Below are 19064 nucleotides of genomic sequence, written 5' to 3' on the forward strand. Positions count from 1 at the left end.
TAGGCATATAGACGTTACCAAGACATTGTTGCCTTAGGTTTTGATTTTATCCTTATTACAATGATTTTATCGCTATACATTTTTAAATACTCTACTCTTTTCCCTACCTTCTTCTTCATTCTTCAAAGTCGTTTTCCTCTTCCCACCGAACCTTGCTAATTCCTACTACATCTACATTTAACCTATCCATTTCCTTCCTTAAATTTTCTAACTTACCAACCTTTTTTAAACTTCTAACATTCCACGCTCCAACGCATAGAATGTTATTTTTAATTTTCTGGTGATCCCTTCCTTAGTAGTCCCCAACCGGAGATCCGAACGGGAGACTAGTTTACCTCCAGAATATTTTACCACGCCTCCATCTTTGTAAAATGCAGAGCTACATTTTCTTGAAAAAAAAAACAGATGCGGTTTTCCATTGCTTTCAGCTGCGCAGTACTCAGAAGATAGACTACACCCTCAAAAACTACTGAAAGAGCTCCTGCCCTCTTTCAGGAATCATTCCTCAGTCTGAATCTCAACAGATATCTCTCCGATATGGTTGCACCTTCGGTACAGCTACTCTGTATCGCTGAGCATTCAAGCTCTCTCAACATCGGCAAGGTCTCGTTTCATAAGGGAGTGATATAAATTAATTAATTATAAAAAAAATATTATAAAAAAAAATTACTATAACTAAACTTGATAACATATATTATAATGTACTATTATACATAACAAACTATTATAATATACTACAGATAAAATTACTATTATAACATTTAATCGGCATATGATTTGTATATATAATTCCAATATTTGATCGAATATACGATTTATCTATTTTGTAAAAATAAGAGTAGAAAGAAAGAATACAATAAACAAAACTAAAAAATGCTTTTATTTAAAATTCCACAAAAAGTACAATGTTCAAGCAGTCGTAGAAATAATTTGCTCTTATATAACTGAACATAATTAAAATGACCGACCTCCATAGCTAAGTAGGTAGCGTCTCGGCATTTCATGCAGGATCCCGGGTACGATTCCCGATCAGACGTGTTATCTTTTCATACGCTACTAAATTCTACCGGGCTAATGACCATAGCTGTTGATTTCCGCTCTTTCATAACAAAAAAATAATAATAGTAATAATTAGAATAATTTTAACATCTGTTGAACATTAAGCCTGTTCATAATAACGAACACACCACGATTTTATATTTACTTACCAAAATTATGTTCACAAATAAAATTATTTAAATTTTTATTGCAATTAAAATAAAATTACTTTTTTAAGTTTTTTAAAATACTATAAGTCACATAGTTAATACAATTTACCACATAAGCTTAAGAATTAAACGTAATAAAATTATTTGTTCCGAGTCCGATCAAGTCATAAGATTTAAGCATCAAATTTCCCTAATTTCAAATACACAAATTTTTTATTTTACGAGCTTCCGCAATCTGTAGGAAAAATTTGTTTATAAAGATATGATCCCTAAAAAAAAGATTTTAAGGAATCTTTTAAAAATATTGGAAAAATAAAGCGCAACTTTTAACTTTTATAAAAGTAATGGAATTTTTTTTTTAGCCTCCGGGACCACCGTTAGGCATTACTTCAGTGGATGAAATAAAAAGACAATTTTGTAGAATGTGAAAATGTCATGCACGACCTCCTTTTCTTATTCATTTTTCTTTACTTATTGTTTATTCCTCCTATTCGATTGCTCCATGCCGGAGGCCAGCAATTAAAAGATAATCATCATAATCGTATGACATCCTGGAGTTATTATGATGTAACCGTCAACAAAATAAAATCAAAACCGAATAATCAGATGTTTCACCAAATCTGATGTGGATACCACATGACTTACTTCATACTTGTAGGTCTATTAAATTACATAATCGCATTTTTAAAAGTTCATAAAACTTTATTTCATTAATGACGTCTGATATATTTTCATTTTTTTAATTGTTATTACTGAATTATTGTTTATTGTAAATTTTTGTTACGATCAAAGGTGAATAAATATTAATAAATCAATAAATTTAAATAAAAAATAAGTTAAAAAAAAAAAAGAAGAGATTAAGTCTGATTCGAACCGATGAGCCTTTCCCTTATTTGATTCAAATATTTCATTAATTAAAATTTCATTTGGCTATAACACTGGAACCGATGAAAATAAGTATCACATATGACACACGATTGAAAAGATCTCAATGAGGGCTCATTACTGCGGTAAAGAAAAAGTCCAAAATTCAATTTTTTGGGATTTTTGGCTTTTTTGGACACTTTTGGTTCAGTCGATTGCAATCAAAATGGCAACCAGATGTTACAACAGTCCTAAATCAAAAATTTCAACATCCTTCGGCTAATCGTTTTTGAGTTATGCGAGATATGTACGTACATACATACATGCATGTCAAGTTTAGACGTTACGTCGAAACTAGTCAAAATGGATTCTGGGATCGTCAAAATGGATATTCCCGTTGAAATTTGAAAACTAAAATTTTTCGCGATCACAATACTTTCTTTACTTTGTACAAGGAAGTAAAAATCGTAGAACTTTCTTTATAACGCTGTATACGAAGTATAATCTTTCAAAAAATGTTAAAAAGGGGAGATAGAAAAAAAATCAAAACAATAATTTCAGTTTTTTAAGGTAGGGGTTTGATTTTTAAAAATTATGGAATTTATAAAAGCAAACTAGGTTACAAATTTGCTTTAATAAATTCTTCCCTAAAATTCCTCTGAAAAAATATTGAAATTGTTTTTTTCCCCATCCCGATTAATAAATTTAAAAAGATAATTTAATAATTTTATCAATGCTTCATATATATAGAAATATTTGAAGCAAATTTTAAGATAATCGATTCGTTGAATCCTGAGATATAAGGCCAAAAGTAGGCTGCGATGCGTAAACTTACATACAAACATAATTTTTCTTTTTGTTGAAGATGAACTAGTTGAACCCTAAAGCGGTAAAGATTTGCAAAAAATTCCGACACACCATTATCGAACATGGTTACCGTTGTTTCCCCTTCAATATAACTAATCTTGCTACATTGGCCCGGAAAGAACGAGTAAAACACCAAAAACTCAAGTTATAAAAACTATATTATTAATTAGTTTTCATTCGTATAATATATATATGAGTTTCCAACTGAATAAATTTTATTTATCTCTTTAAAAGAATTTATTTCATTTTAATAAAAATAGATCTTTTATTGAGTTTACAAACGGGAATCGAATTAAAAAAAAAAAATGATAGGAAAAGGAAACGACTATTTTTATCTTTCTCTCCCGTCTGCTTCTTTGTTTTAAGCATCTGTAATAAAATGTTTTATTTACCGACCATAAACATACTAAATTTCCAACCCGTATCACAAGCTAGATAAATCGTAATATAAATATTTATTATCGGAGATAAAAAATCCCTTAATTTTATTTTTATACATTTATTTATAATAATAATCGAGAAATAGAAGGAAATTACCTTTATGCAGAAAAGTTTTTTTATTGAAAATCAAATTATTTAGAAAAATTTTTCTTAAATACTGTATAAAAAAATAATAATTGTGAAAAATCTATTTACTTATTTGAAGGACAATTTTTAGTTTTACCAGTTAAAGCAGGGAGTATATACGACTGTCTTATTGTATAACCAACAGTTTTATCTGTGTTTGCACATGGAACTTCACTAACTGTAGAACTGCTGTTCTATACAAACGAACCCTATTTACGGCAAGAGGTGGTGGAGATAACTTCAAATCCTTTGGGACGAAACACACCAGAGTAAATACTAGAGTTAGGTATTTATAAACGTATCTATATATGTATTGTATGAAACCGTACGAGACAGGTAAGTTTATGTTTTAGATTTAATAATACCGTTTCTACATTCAGTAATTTTTAATCGATTTAAATCGAAACTATAACTATTTATCTAGCGTCATTTAATTAATTAAACTTATCAAAATACGAAAAAAATTTTACTAAAAAAACCGTCGCTTTTATATATAGAATCAAACTAAAATTTAAATTTAAAGTGGTTTTCACACTTTAATAAACCGTAAAAGCATAGACTAATGGATTGTAAACGGTTATTATTTTATCTATAAATGAGCTCTTGCTTAAAATGTGTAAAATTCCTAAATAATAAAATATTTTCGAAAAGAAAATAACTCCTTAATTAATCAGTCAACAGAATTTGAACCCAAATATTTACATTTATTTAACCTTTAAGCAAAACATTTAAGCCTAATTGTAATAATATACTTTTACTTTCCGGTCGAATATAGCTAGAATAGTTATATTACAGGGAAAAGTACGGTGATCATGTCAAAAAATTAGGTATCGGGAGTTTAGCAAATCTTTACGTTTTAGGGTCCAAAATCTAGAATAAAATATGACAAATGTATGTACGTATATCTCGAGCAGTAAGGTTGAAGAATCGGAACGATTTTTAATTTCTACTTTGAATTCTCTAAAAAATAATGTTTGCTTAACTTTCTCTTAAAATAATTTTGATTTTAGCGTTCACATTTTTCTTTCCGCTTAAGTTTCTCTTAAAATATTTTCAATGGACCGCAGCCCGCTAAAATCCAATAGATATTCTATTTTAGTATCCCTAAGGTATCGATTACTCGATCTTTCTCTTCTAGTATCCGCATAGCTCATGCGGGATTGAGATTATACGATATGTCGAATAGACTTGGTGAGAATATAATGTAATACAGGTTTAGTTATATTGATGATGACGAAAACGCAAAACAGAGATAGGATGTTCGCTTGGCGAATGGACAGATGAATTTGGAGGTGACGGTTATATAACTGAATTTATTTCAATAAGTGCAACAGGTATGCTTATATAACTTTAAAGGAATAAAAGGAGTTACTTTGAACTATAAAAATTTAAAAGTGTTTGGATATGAATGTTATGCGTAAAATGTTTGAAAGTGAAACTGAAATTGTAACTGATAATGAAATAACAAGAGAATTAAAGACTATTAAATAAAAAGATCTCGGTGGATTACGGTAAACGGTTTAATAATTTATACCTTCAGGATAATAAAATCGATTGTAAAATAGGCTTTAATAGGCTTCGGTCAGTTGAAATTACTTTAACAGAAAGTTACGAGAAAATTAATTCAAGAGAATTCAAAATCAGATTAAAAAAGTGTTCGAAATCATCAACTTGTTCGTGTTTCGCAGTGCATTTGGCTTAGCATTTCAGGATTGACCTAACTGGTTTTCTTCAAATTTGGCTCGTATATTACTGTAAATAAGGGAGGCGATCGTATTAATTTTTTTTCTCAAAATTTGTTAAGAAGATGGGGCTATCGCGAAAAACCATCTCGATTTTCTTCAGATGCATTTCAGAGAAAACTTTATCGAAGCAATTTGTTACCTAAAATACATACATAAATAATCCAAAAAACATTTCAAAAATCAACCCCCGCCTCTAAAAAATTGAAATATATATTTTTCTTGTCTTGCTCTATGTCCCTTCGATTTAAATATTCTAAAAAATCTTTGTACGTTTATACTTCACACACAGCTATCGAGAAATATCTACAATTTGTTAAAATTAAATAGATCCCGGACCTAAAAAGCAAAATAATTTCTTTTAAAATTTTCTTTTACTTATTTTAGCCTTTATTGAAGCGGGTGTTAAATTTTAAAAAATTCTATACTTAAGCAAATTTGTTAGGCTTAGCCTATACACGAATAATATTTTTAGAAATATATTTCTTAAAACTTATTCCCCACCTCTAAAACATATATGTTCCGTTTTTTTGTTTTTGGCTTTAATTCTTTTAATTTTATTATCGCTCTTATATTAACTCGCTCTTGGACTACGTATGTGAGATTCACGGTACGGAACCTTTCAGTCGAATTTTGAAGCACTACCGCTTATCCATTCGCTCTGAAATTTTGCATCTGATGACAACACATTTTAGCAACATTTTCAAGTCGCTAATATGCGTTAATTAATGAAAAAAATGCTCCTTAATAAGGTGAAAAAAAATGTCCCCTAAACTTAGGTAACCTCGTTTACATGTATATTTTCTTAGCGAAAGAATTATCCGTGTTTGTGATATTGTCTTTTTAATCGATTAAATTAACGAAATTAGTCAAATTTCATATAAACGTTACATTTATATCTAACGATTCACGATACTTATGAGCTAGTAAATAAAAGTCATCGCTCCTCTTCGATCGTAAATGAAAAGTGCGCATTTTCCCCGCGTAGAATACAAACCAAGATCAGAATCACCTTAACACTGCGAAAATAAAACATTAAAAAGGTTCAAAAAAGTACAAAAAAAATCAAACATGTCATTTTGCTGCCGTTAGAATTTCAACACCCGACCACACACGCGGTGAATAAATAATTGTCCGCAATTTCTGTTAAATTACGGCTGGGGTTTGGAAATCCGGGATTTCCTTTGGTGTATTGAGTGACATTACTAACCGGTTCAATATATGAATGCACGAGAGATTTTAATACGTAAAACTACAGACCTAAGAATTGTGCTGTTTGTGATGTTTGAAGTGTATATAAGTATATACAGCAATATTTTAAGATATATGAACTTTTAAGGCCGCTTACATAATCTTCTCTGCGGTATTGCAAACTGTTTTTGAAAACACGGAAAGATTGCTCAAACCTATCCGCTAGCGCAGCTGTAAAGTATAAACTTACGAAGACTAAAAAGTAGAAAATAAGAAATATATGAAAAAAAATTTTAAAACCACTCTTATATTAAACGCACTAAAATGTAAAAAGTAATTTTATCTCAGAATGGATTTGACAACAAGCTTTGATGGTGATATGTAAAATTATGTGAAAGTAACAGCTTCGAATTGAAAATTTGATGTTTTTGCCAATTTTTTCCCACGCGTGATGAATGGCCTAAAGAGTGAGAAGCTCATATCAAAGTACAAATCTTTGCTCTCTGCTCTTTATCCCGTTCATCACGCGTATGAAAAAATCGGCAAAAACATCAAATTTTTAATTTCAAGCTATGACTTTCACATAGCCTTACATATTGCCGTCAAATTCATTCTGAGATACAGTCCTAAAATTATTTTTACTTTTTATTGCGTTTAATTTAAGAGTGGTGTTTTAAAACTTTTTTACATATTTTTTATTTTCTACTTTTTAGCGCATTCAATATAAGAGTGAATTTAGAAAGTGTTTTTTTATGTTTATTATTAATAACCGGAAAAGTTTACAACATTTTTACAGCTTTTTTATCGACATTTAGATTTAATAGGATAAACTTCTAAATAATAATAACATACTCGACTAAAAGAATAAAAATATGCAAATAATTTTTCAATTATTTAAGGACAGAATCAAATTTAGAATAATTACCGTGAATTAACTAACCCTTAATTTGGTACCTGTTAAAAAGAATAAAATACAAATTTTAAAAAAGATATAAGTGTGCTATCCACTTTTTTACGGTTTTAACATTTATTTTATTTTTATTTAAAACATTCTATACCTATAAAAATCCGTCACCTGTTTAAAAAAAAAAGTTCGCAAGATATACTGAAAGTGAAAAATATGTGTTTCGATTAAAAAAACAAATAATAATTAATAAAAAAGGAATGCAGGGAAACGAGGTTAATAACTGCCGTGCAGGAACTAAGGCTGTTAAAAATATGAAACAAGGTTATCTTTTCTACTTTAAGTTTTCCTCAGATTTTCCTGAACTTTCGTGTGGAAAATAATTTGAATGTTAAAATGACTCGGACGCTATAATAATCTAACGTTAAGGAACTACGGTTATGTAAAAATAAATAAATAAATAAATTTCAGATCGTTAATGAATCACCTACTCAAGTTATGGAAATAAACTTAATATAAAACAATCGCAGAAACTTGTCTACAAAATAAGAAATTACTCAAAATGGCGTAAAAATACATTCGATTCAAACTGAGAATGTTCTCTTTTTTTTAAATCGGTTTAAAAACAACCGTATCAATTTTTTTTATTTATATTCCGTAATAAACTAAATTAAATTTACGCCAATAAATCTTACTAAAATACTAATTATATACAAAACTAATAAAAACAATTACGGTTTTAAATTAATAACAGTTGACCGAAAATTATATAGAAACTTTATTTTCTAACTTGATTACGGTTAGAGAGGTCACAACAACTTTTCCCGGGGTTGGCTATTCTATAATCGATTTCCGGCGGTTTTCCTTTTTAGCCAGGGAATATATGCCGAAATAGTAACAATCTAACCACCACAAACACACCACATTATAAGCGGTTACAAAATAAAATTTAACCACAAAAACAGCCGTTGTGCTTTCAGGGTAAACTTTTTATGACAATAAATTTTACGTAAATATTATGGTCGTATAATAATAATATGTAACGTAAAGTTTACTTTTATTCATAGCAAGTAAATTGTTTTAAACTAAGATGTTTCACGTAGAATTTTTAATAAACGTTCTTGATATTTGAAAAAAAAGAAAAGAGAACAGAAATTCGTATAACAGGATTCATGTGACATCCTTTTTCCAAATATGAAGTAGATGTATAAATATTTTTTTTTTCTAAAAATCATACGAACCGTTTTGTAAAACACAGATTTTTAATTTTATTTCATTCTACTTATCATGCGAATGCAAAAGTGCTTTTATATTCTGTTTAACGGCTTCAGTTATATATTCTTTTTAATTAATTTATTAGTTTCTTTATTAAAAATTATATTTTTTAAACATTTTTCAAGTAAATGAAAATGCTTCTATTACAAACCAAAAAGTGAAATAATTTCAAATTTTTATTTGATTTAATATCACCGTTTATGAAAACTTAACAAAATTTCCTTAATGCACATCTCTTAAAGTTATGAATGTTAACTCGCTTGTTGATTCTTTTACGGGATTATCCGGTCGTAGTGCCAGTTTAATCGATTTTGTTAACTGTATGTACTATATAGACAGGCGTACTACAAACGTCCAACTATACGAGAATGAATTTTTACACCCTAAGAATGTTAAAATGTGAATTTTCTTTAGCGATTTTCTTGTAAACGTTCATTACGATGCGTATGTTTTGGCTTTTTAAAGCCATTCACTAGTCGTCCTAACCTACAGTTAGATCTTGGATGAGGCTTTGCAAAGGTAATTGATTTGCACGGGATTTCTCCCGCCATCACCCCCATTTGGTCGCCGTAAAGCACAACACCGAATGTTTGTGCCGCACACGGGTACAGAGCCTCGAATCAGTTTAGCGACCGGTGTCCTAACTAGCTCCCAGAGCTAACCTAACTGCGTGAGTGAACTAAGCGTGGTGCCACGCACCACTTGCTTCGTGTCCCACCGCTCGCTTGCCATATATTTCTAAAATGGATAGGCGAACCGGTCAAATATTAACACTCAAAATTTAATTTACATCTTCAAGACAGCAGTTCGCTGCCACGTCTAAGTCGCTGAATGCCAGCAAGTACCTGTCTATATTAAAGCGCTTGGAACCTTAATCGGCTGGTGGCCAGCCATAACTCTCGGATAGCCCCTACAGCAGCGAGGTAGGAGTCTTTTCCGGGTGAAGGTGGCCAAAGGCTCATTGCCCTCGGCAAATCGTATACCAATATTTGTGGTCTCCGCTCGGCCGGCAACTGAGCCTTTAGCCCGTTCTTCTTTAGAACGTCGGCCTCCATCACCCGCTTCGCCTGCTGCTCGTTTACGATCTCTAGGACCACTTCACGGTCCCTTGTTTTCATGACCCGAGAGATCTGGAACATTTGTCTCCACGGGTCTACGATCTTTTTCAGGGTCAGCTCCGTCATTGCAAAGGTAAGCGTGAATTATATCTACTACAAAAAATAAAACTGACGATAAATATTGATAAATAATGTTTATAATATGTGGAAACTAAGTACGCAAAAATAGATCAGCTGAGTTCTTGTTGGCTTTGAAATCCTGTCACGGAAGACTATTCTCTCCACTACAATATTAGCTAAAATTAAAATTAACTTGCAAAATTAAAATTAACTTGATGAGAGCCTTATACAAAATCCTTGTACAAAAAGATTTTTGTTTATCACTTTCTTATGAAATAAATACAGTTTTTAATAATTTAAGCTTATTAAGAAGGAAAAATCTAAAATTTGAACATATTGTAGAAAAAAAGGAAAATCTAATAGCAAAATTTGTTCAATGAGCATAGGCAGTAATACTATAAATAGACTGACTAATAATTAATTTATTAATTGCATCTTCGCATCGCTTAATTATTAATATAATTAAACAAAATTTGAAATCATAATTTAAAATTGCACAATATAACATCATTCAATATTGCCAATACACTGGGTGTTTGTTTTAAGACGCAACCCAAGCAAAATAATTTTCTGAAAAGTTAGTACAATAATTTCTGATGCAGAGATTGGCAGCACTATCTGTTGTTGTTTTATAATCATCTGATCAATTTTTTATTTTTTTGAACAGATAGTTATTTTTGATTATCTGTGTTTTTTATTAAGAAGAAATGGTTTTGAACAAGGAAGAAAGGATTTTTATTGTGGAAAATTATTTAACAACTAAATCCTTTGTTTTGTGCCAAAAAGCTTTTCAACTGCAGTTCCCTGGTAAGAATGTACTAAATAATTCAATTCAATCCACCGTTTGGTAAAGAAATATAAAGGGAAGATTCTGTTTGCAATCAGAGACATAGCCGGAAACGTTCAGTATTAATAACGAAACATCGGAAGACGTTAGAGTAAGCTTTTTAAACTCGCCTCACAAATCACTACGAAAAGTTCCGCAACTAAAAGGCATATCTCTACATAGTGCCTTTAAAGCTACCCGGCTACTTAGCCTAAAGCCACAAAATTACACCGGGTTAATTATGCTGCAAGGCTCCATTACTCTCAATGGTTTAATCAGTTTGTTCGGCGGAGGGCATTAAAGAATTGGATAGAGGATCCCATGTATTGGAATTGGTAAAACCAGGGCCACCAAATGGGTGGCTAGAACTAAATAAAAAAACGGCGCATGCGCAGAGATAAGTGTAAGGGTAGGGATAAAACCACGTTTTAAACCCATGGAGCAGAAGTGTTCTGATTTTGTATTTAGAACACTGATCTCTACATAACTATAACAATATACATGATCTAGTTATATATCAGATATATAACTATGTATCTGATCTCCATATAATTTTTTTACAACTGTCCTTAAATTTCTGTTTGTGTTACGAAAATGACCGTTCTTTTTGTTATCTGATTTGAGTAAAATAAACATTTCTACCATCACGAGTATGGTCTCGCAAGCGTACAACGGTTTCATTTAGTTTCCAGTCACTTAATCTACGGCGATGGAGTATTTTTCACTTAATTGTATTTTACGCCGAAAGAATCCTCTGTGGTAGTTATATAGAAATCAGTGGTATTTTTTACAGACGAGGTTTGATTTCATTTGTGTCATTACGTTAATAGTCGGAATGATCGCTACTAGAGCTCCAACAATCTTCACATCATCCATTCACGAACTCCATATCCGCAGAAAATTGGTGTGTGGTGTGCAATTTCTAGGCGAAGAATAATTGGCCCCATATTCCTTGAAAAAACTTAATACAGATCTCTACCAAGAAATGTAACGCAATTGACTGAAAATCTAAAATTAAATGAGAAAGATTTGTGATTTCACAAGATGGGGCCACATGTCATACAACAACAGCTGCAAAGGATCGTATGAAAAATTTCTTTGGTGAAAGATTAATATCGAGTATCATATGGCCAGCTAGGTCACCCGATCTTTCTACTGCAGATTTATTTCTCTGGAGATATCTAAAAGGTTATATATTCAAAAATAATCCACACGCAATTGAAGAACTGAAAGCCAACATAATTCAAGAATTACGAAAAATTTGAAGAAATACTCTTCGAAAGGTTGCACGGAATATGAAAAGAGAGTAAACTCTCGCATTGGTGAAAATAGTGGCCGCTTTTTACATCTGTTATAAAATAATTTTATCTCAATATTGTTTTGCATAAATAACTGTAATATCTGTAACTAATCCCATTAAATGGAGCACATTATTTGTCTTTAAATTGGGTTACATTTTTAAAAAAAACTCCTTGTACTAATATCTAAAACTGATTTCAATGTGGAAATTACAATATAATTACAAAGAAATTAAATCATAGTAATCTTAATGACTGACACAAGTAGAACTTTATATTAATTGTTCACATACGAAGGTAAGTAAAATTTCATTACCAGAACCAGTAAATTACATTCACTGGTTGAACACTGACCACAATCAATGCCCCATTAATTCACAGTGAACTAGACAAAACCAGCATATACAGATCAAGTTATTACAAACAAGTAATAATTTTACCATCAAATTCGTTCATAATAAAATATTTTAAACTTTTACAAGTAAATGTAAAAGTTTTTTTAAAAAATTAAATTAAAAACACACCCAGAATTTAATTTAATAACCTAATCTTTGTTTTACTTTTCTGGCATCATAGTTTTAAACAGCTATGCTGTAAGTAGGAAAGTATGGTAAATATTCAAAGATGGGGTATGGTTTTTTTTACATTTGTTGACTTTCATTACGCAGCAACCCCCACAAACAAAAAAGTAGGGAGTAATGTTCGTATGCACTTACAGGCTGAACTACGTCGATAATAATTTCATCAATAACATCGTCGTGTTGGACAGCGTTCGTACTGATTCGAATACTAAGTAGTGAACCTGTTTCCCGAAGATTGCGAAACTTCGCGCTAATTGTTTTAGAACCTGGATACTTGCGATTCGGAGAACGTATTTAATATTCGACTGCAGCAGCTGTAGTATTACCATTACACATACCTAAAATGAATACCTTATCAGCGTATTCTTCTGATGTAAATAAGTACTGCATTTCCTCAATAGCAAACCGATCACGTACAAACTAAAATTCACAAAAAACCTTCGCTAACGACAGCACAGTTCGCAGTACCCGATTTACTTAATGTAACAAAGTGATTTAAACACTAAGACAGTATTGCGCAATGTTATCAATTATCAGCAGCAGTGAGAAAATAGGAATTTTATATTAATAAAAGAATTTGTTAAGAAAAACACTCTCCTCACCATCGCGGTGTAATTTGACAGCGGACTGTGAATCTGGTGTCGGATAATGCCGCAGACCTTGGAACTTTTTCATCCACCGATGCGTATGACTTATTTTTAATTAAATAAAACAACAGCCGTACATTACTGTATGGAAGTTTAGTGTGTGTGCGTGTGTGTGTGTGTGTGTGTGTGTGTGTGTGTGCGCGCGCGCGCGTGTGTGTGTGTGTGTGTGTGTGTGTGTGTGTGTAAGTTTGTGTTGTATGTTAAGGTGCTGTAATCCTGAAAAGGACCATGCATTTTATTTAAATTCTCATTGGTCTTGCTGTACTTGCAGATACGGTTTGGCGTCTTTTATTCCACCATCGTACATTTGTGTAAGATACGCGAAGAGGACAGTTTTCTTTCATGTATACTAATTTTTGTTCGATGGGGTCTACTACATCATCAATGAACATTCTCACTAATTCCTTTTCGTAATAACCCTCAATGACACTATCGTAATCATCCGTATACGCGCATGTTCTGACGGGTTATAATTAGTACTCAAACCTTAATCTATTACCTGTCGCTGCCGATAATCCGCAATGTCTGATAATATAACAACGATGTGATTTATACAACAGCAACCAAAGCGCGCACTCACACGAGGAGTGGTCGATATATAAAGGTTATAAAAGATTATACTTACTTAAAAAAACAATGTGAGCATATTGTGATGCCCCTTGTACGTTGGGAGTTGAAAAATTAGGCTGAAGTTTCAAAAATTTGTACTAAATTTCAATTTTTTTTTTCCACAATGGGTTTTTTTAGATACCCATTAGAAATAATCCTGAATACATCCCATCTCTAAATCTGATTAATATAACACTGTAATTTAAACAACTTAATAGGTATTTTCATCCTACTAAAGCTAATTTTCAACAATCACTAAAAAAACGTTACAAATTGTGAAAACTACCCGTACCCCATTATTTAATTTTGTAATGGCATCAGAGTCCCATATATGGAATTTTTTTTTTGGCATTTTCGAAGCATTTATGTTGAACTATTCCGAAGAGGTTAGTCAAAATACAGAGCAACACACGTACGTACGAACACACATCTTTCAGCAATTTTTATAACTTTTTTTGTTTTTTGTAATATGCGGGACCTTGAAACGTCGACACTTGATCCCGGTTATCCAGAAATTCTACCGGTCGCTATACTTTCCCTTTAAAACTATGTTGGAGTAACAGCAGTAAACCTATAATCAAGAAAGTAAAAAGCCCATCGGTTTGTTTTTAAAAATAAACGCGAGTATATGTTATTTATTACTTTTATTATGATGTATTTTCTACTGTCAATGTCAAAAGAATAAAATATATTATAACTAAATGTGTAAAATAAACAAAAAAAATATTAAACAACCGATGAACAAGTGAACCGGTGCGTTTTATTTAAAAGTAATTTGATGTATTACAGTATTTAGAATAGTGGGTACGGACGTGGACGGTAATTGGCTCTTACATTGGCGAAGATTTTTTGGTTCTCCTCCGCGGATTTGACGATTTATTGGCGATAGTGCAAATTTAAAAATGTGTTATTCAGATTACAATTACACTTATTAATCTTCAATCGGATCCAGAGTAATACATAAAAAAAAGAGTAATTAAGTTGCCTTCTTATATTGGAATTACGGTTACGACATCTTATCTATCCAGGATTTACGTAATATTATTTATTTACTTTTACTTTATATTATTAAGAATTTCATTATAACGGATAGAGAACCCAATTAATAAAACAGAGACCGACTATTAAAAAATCCGCCGTTTCAGGAATTAATATACATTCATTGATAATTTCGATGTTACAGTGAATGATAATTACGCCTTTCAAATAAAATTGAGAAATCTTCTTGACATACAAAATAAATATGAAATTATACAATCCTGCCTTGAAACTGAATTTGTTGACGAGGATATTTCATCAGACCGTATTCAGACTGAAAATAAGTTTTTTTCTATTGTATGTAGACTTTTTCCTTTTTTTTTCCTGTTTAGCCTCCGGTAACTACCGTTTAGATAATTCTTCAGAGGATGAATGAAGATGATATGTATGAGTGTAAATGAAGTGTAAGTCTTGTACATTCTCAGTTCGACCGTTCCTGAGATGTGTGGTTAATTGAAACCCGACCACCAAAGAACACCGGTATCCACGATCTAGTATTCAAATCCGCGTAAAAATAACTGGCTTTACTAGGACTGGAACGCTGTAACTCTCGACTTCCAAATCAGCTGATTTGGGAAGACGCGTTAACCACTAGACCAACCCGGTGGGTATTGTATGTAGACTACAATATCTGATAAAAAAAAATAATACTCAAAGTACAGTAACTCGAGAATCCAATGTAAACACGGCAATTAACCGACTGCAATTACAGCCAATTAATATACCGATATGTAAAGGCGATGTATTAAATTGGCAGCATTACTTTAGTATTTTCAACGATCCGGTTCATAGTAGAAACGATTTGAATAACCTACAAAAATTGCATTACTTACATTATTCGTTGAAGGATGATGTGTTGGCAATTAAGAATTTGCTCGTAACAAATGAAAATTATATCGTAGCACTAGAGCTATTAAAAAAGCGATTCTATACTTATTGTCGCCTTTCATAATTACGCTTTTCATAAGGTACATTATATAGAATGCTTTACTTCATTTTGAATTATTTCATCTCTTACGAATTTAAATTAGAATCCTAATTACGGATGTAGATAAGTTATAAACTTATATAATTATAAGTTTAAACTTGTAGATAATTATTTAAACTTATATAAAAAAAATTATAATATTTAAAAAAATATTATTTTTAATTGGTAATCAGATTGGAACCTTTTAAATTAAATCTGGCCCGCTTTCTTTTATTTTTCTTTACCCGATTGTAAGGATTTAAGAAGACAGATGACAAACGAATTTTAAAATTATTCTTTAAAGGGAGAATCTTTGTACATGTTGTCCAGATTTATTATTGAAGTCTCTTCTCGTGTAAATGCTTTAGAAGTACTGGAGATTCCAATTAACGTATATGAATTCCGTCGTAATTTAATTCTTAACTACAGAATTTGATTACAACATTTCAAAAAAACGGAAAGAGACTATTAAACTCAAGTTTCCCACCTTTCAAGATTTCCTCGCATTTCTCGATTCAAGGCGTCAAATTCTATAAATACCAACCCAAGTACGTCGATGTTCAACAGGATAATATAGAAAATAACGCTAGAGGACAACGTTATAGCAATCCAACCGATCCGTTACTAAAGGGTTTCACTTCAAATATTAATAAACAGTATAGGGAAAATAATCTTAAACGTTATTCAAAATCTAACTAAAAGAAATGTCTGTTTTTTAATTATAATCATCATTTGTAAGATTGTAAGGATTTTTTTAAATTTAAAAATAACATAACCGTTGCTGTCGTAAAGTACATTCGGTCACTGAATGTCATTCTTCTAATATATGTAAACCGTTTTCAGAAATATAATTTTTGTTCGTACGGATGAATTTATTGAATCTAAATTTAACGACAATAAGTCTGATAATGGTTCTTCACTTTAACCGTAATTAGACAAAAACATAATTTTGTCTACAACAATATATAATGCCAACATTGTTCACTATGATGTTCGAATAAGTCTGGTCTTGTTAGAATCAGCAAGACAAGTGAATTTCTGTACGTATAAATTTGCCCAAAGCTTAGGGCTTCCGCTTGTAAAAATTAATCTTTCCATTACAGGATTAAATAATTCACTTTCTCAATCTCAACACAGCGTTGTAATACGTTGCACTCTTTATATGTGAATTTTTCATTTAAGGTACAATGTGCTGCTCTGTCAAATATAACCGACGGTCTTCCTCCATACACCTTTGACATTGCACGTGTTAGTTTTCCTAATAACTTATTTTTGTCAGATCCTAATTTTAATGTAACGGTGATATCTATGTGCTTGTTGGAGCTCAATTTTACCTTAGCCTTATTCTCCCTGAGAAATTTATTCTAAATTCAAAATATCCATTATACAAGAAACCGATCTAGGGTACATCCTTAGTTGCGGTCTTCCTAGTTAAGGACAATAATTATATTATATCATTCTTTTCTGCAATTGCGTTTAGGTCTAAGACCTGTTCATTCATCGATTCGTTATTATTTAAATATATAAAAACGTTTCATATTTTTTTTATATATAAATTTTCTTGTGATTTAGGTATTAGTTTATATCGCATGCCGGTTCGGATATAGTTTAGAATTTATCGATCGGTTGGTTCGATGCGTAAAACGGGTTTAATTATTATTAGTTATTTAAAAAGATTAGACAAGGAGAGATCATTTTAAATTGTCATCCGGCAGGTACATTATATAGAATGCTTTACCTCATTTTGAATTATTTCATCTCTTACGAATTTAAATTAGAATCCTAATTACGGATGTAGATAGTTTTAAACTTATATAATTATAAGTTTAAACTTGTAGATAATTATTTAAACTTATATAAAAAAAATTATAATATTTAAAAAATATTATTTTTAATTGGTAATCAGATTGGAACCTTTTAAATTAAATCTGGCCCGCTTTCTTTTATTTTTCTTTACCCGATTGTGAGGATTTAAGAAGACAGATGACAGATGTCATAAAGCAATATATTAATACCTTCCTTTTCTATTATAATAATAAAACAACCCATTATAATATAATACGACACAATGCAAAAAGTATAAAATATATAACTAAACGTGTAAAATAAGCAAAGAAATATTAAAACTAATCGAACAAGTGCGATTTATTTAAAAGTAATTTTATGGATTACAGTATTTGGAATAGCGGGCATGAACGCGGACGCTATTCGACTGTCACTGAGAATACTGATCTCCATATAAAAAAAATATAACACATCTAAATAACGCATTTCGATTCTCCTTAATGCGTTTGAATTCTAGGTTTAAACGACTGGATGTAAAACTTAAACCTTTGTGAAAAAAGAAAAAATGTAAACTTTCGTCTAAAATTATAATTTTAAAAAGATAGGTTATAACAAACAAAAGAAATACTAAATTAATTTATTTTATCTGCGCATTTAACAGACATTATTATGAATAGAAGGTAAAAAAAAAATAAAAAGAATTATCCGTAATCAACGTTGTAATATCAGATAGTTCTCGTAGTCGTTACTAGGTAGCGTCATCGCATAACATCAAGAAAGCCTGCACTCTCACGACAAATAGACGAACAAGATACAGTATAACTTTTTTTTAGCTCCGGAATCACCGTGACCGTCAGGTATCGCTTCAGAGGATTAGACGAGTTTGGACTTCCGGATGAACCCACCGGGTTGGTCTAGCGGTTAACGCCTCTTCCCAAATCAGCTGATATTTGGAAGTAGTCGAGAGTTACAGCGTTCAAGTCCTAGTAAAGCCAGATATTTTTACACGGATTTGAATACTAAATCGTGGATACCGGTGTTCTTTGGCGGTTGGGTTTCAATTAACCGCACATCTCAGGAACGGTCGAACTGAGAATGTACAAGACTAAAAACTTCATTTACACTCGTACATATCATCCTCATTCATCCTCTGAAGAATTATCTAAACGGTAGTTACCGTTGGCTTAACAGGAAAAAAGAAAGGATTTCCGGATGAAAAGCGGTGGCGTTTAATTTAATAAATTAATCACAACGCGTCAAATTTACACACGAATTGGTGTGTAAATAAATACGATAAATTATAATTGTATCGCATCAAGGTCTGTAATAAATTGAAAATATTTCTACCGTTAATCTGTCTATTAAAATGGTTAATAATCATTAATCCAGAATTTAGGTTAATTTTTGTCAAAATCGCCGTTGAATTATTTTTTAATACTATATATGAATTTATTTTTCATACGTCAGTCTGAGCTTTGGAAAAATAGTTTTTGCGGGTTTTTTATAAATGAAAAATA

General features: G+C 31.2%; 1 protein-coding gene across 3 annotated transcripts in view; it reads right to left on the minus strand.

Annotated features, from left to right (window-relative positions):
* Positions 1 to 19064, minus strand: part of LOC142331061 (protein qui-1) — an 889030-nt gene that overhangs the window by 858825 nt on the left and 11141 nt on the right. The gene's annotated exons all lie outside the window — the stretch shown is intronic.

This window comes from Lycorma delicatula, chromosome 10 (assembly GCF_047948215.1).
Source record: "Lycorma delicatula isolate Av1 chromosome 10, ASM4794821v1, whole genome shotgun sequence".
NCBI classification, from domain to species: domain Eukaryota; kingdom Metazoa; phylum Arthropoda; class Insecta; order Hemiptera; family Fulgoridae; genus Lycorma; species Lycorma delicatula.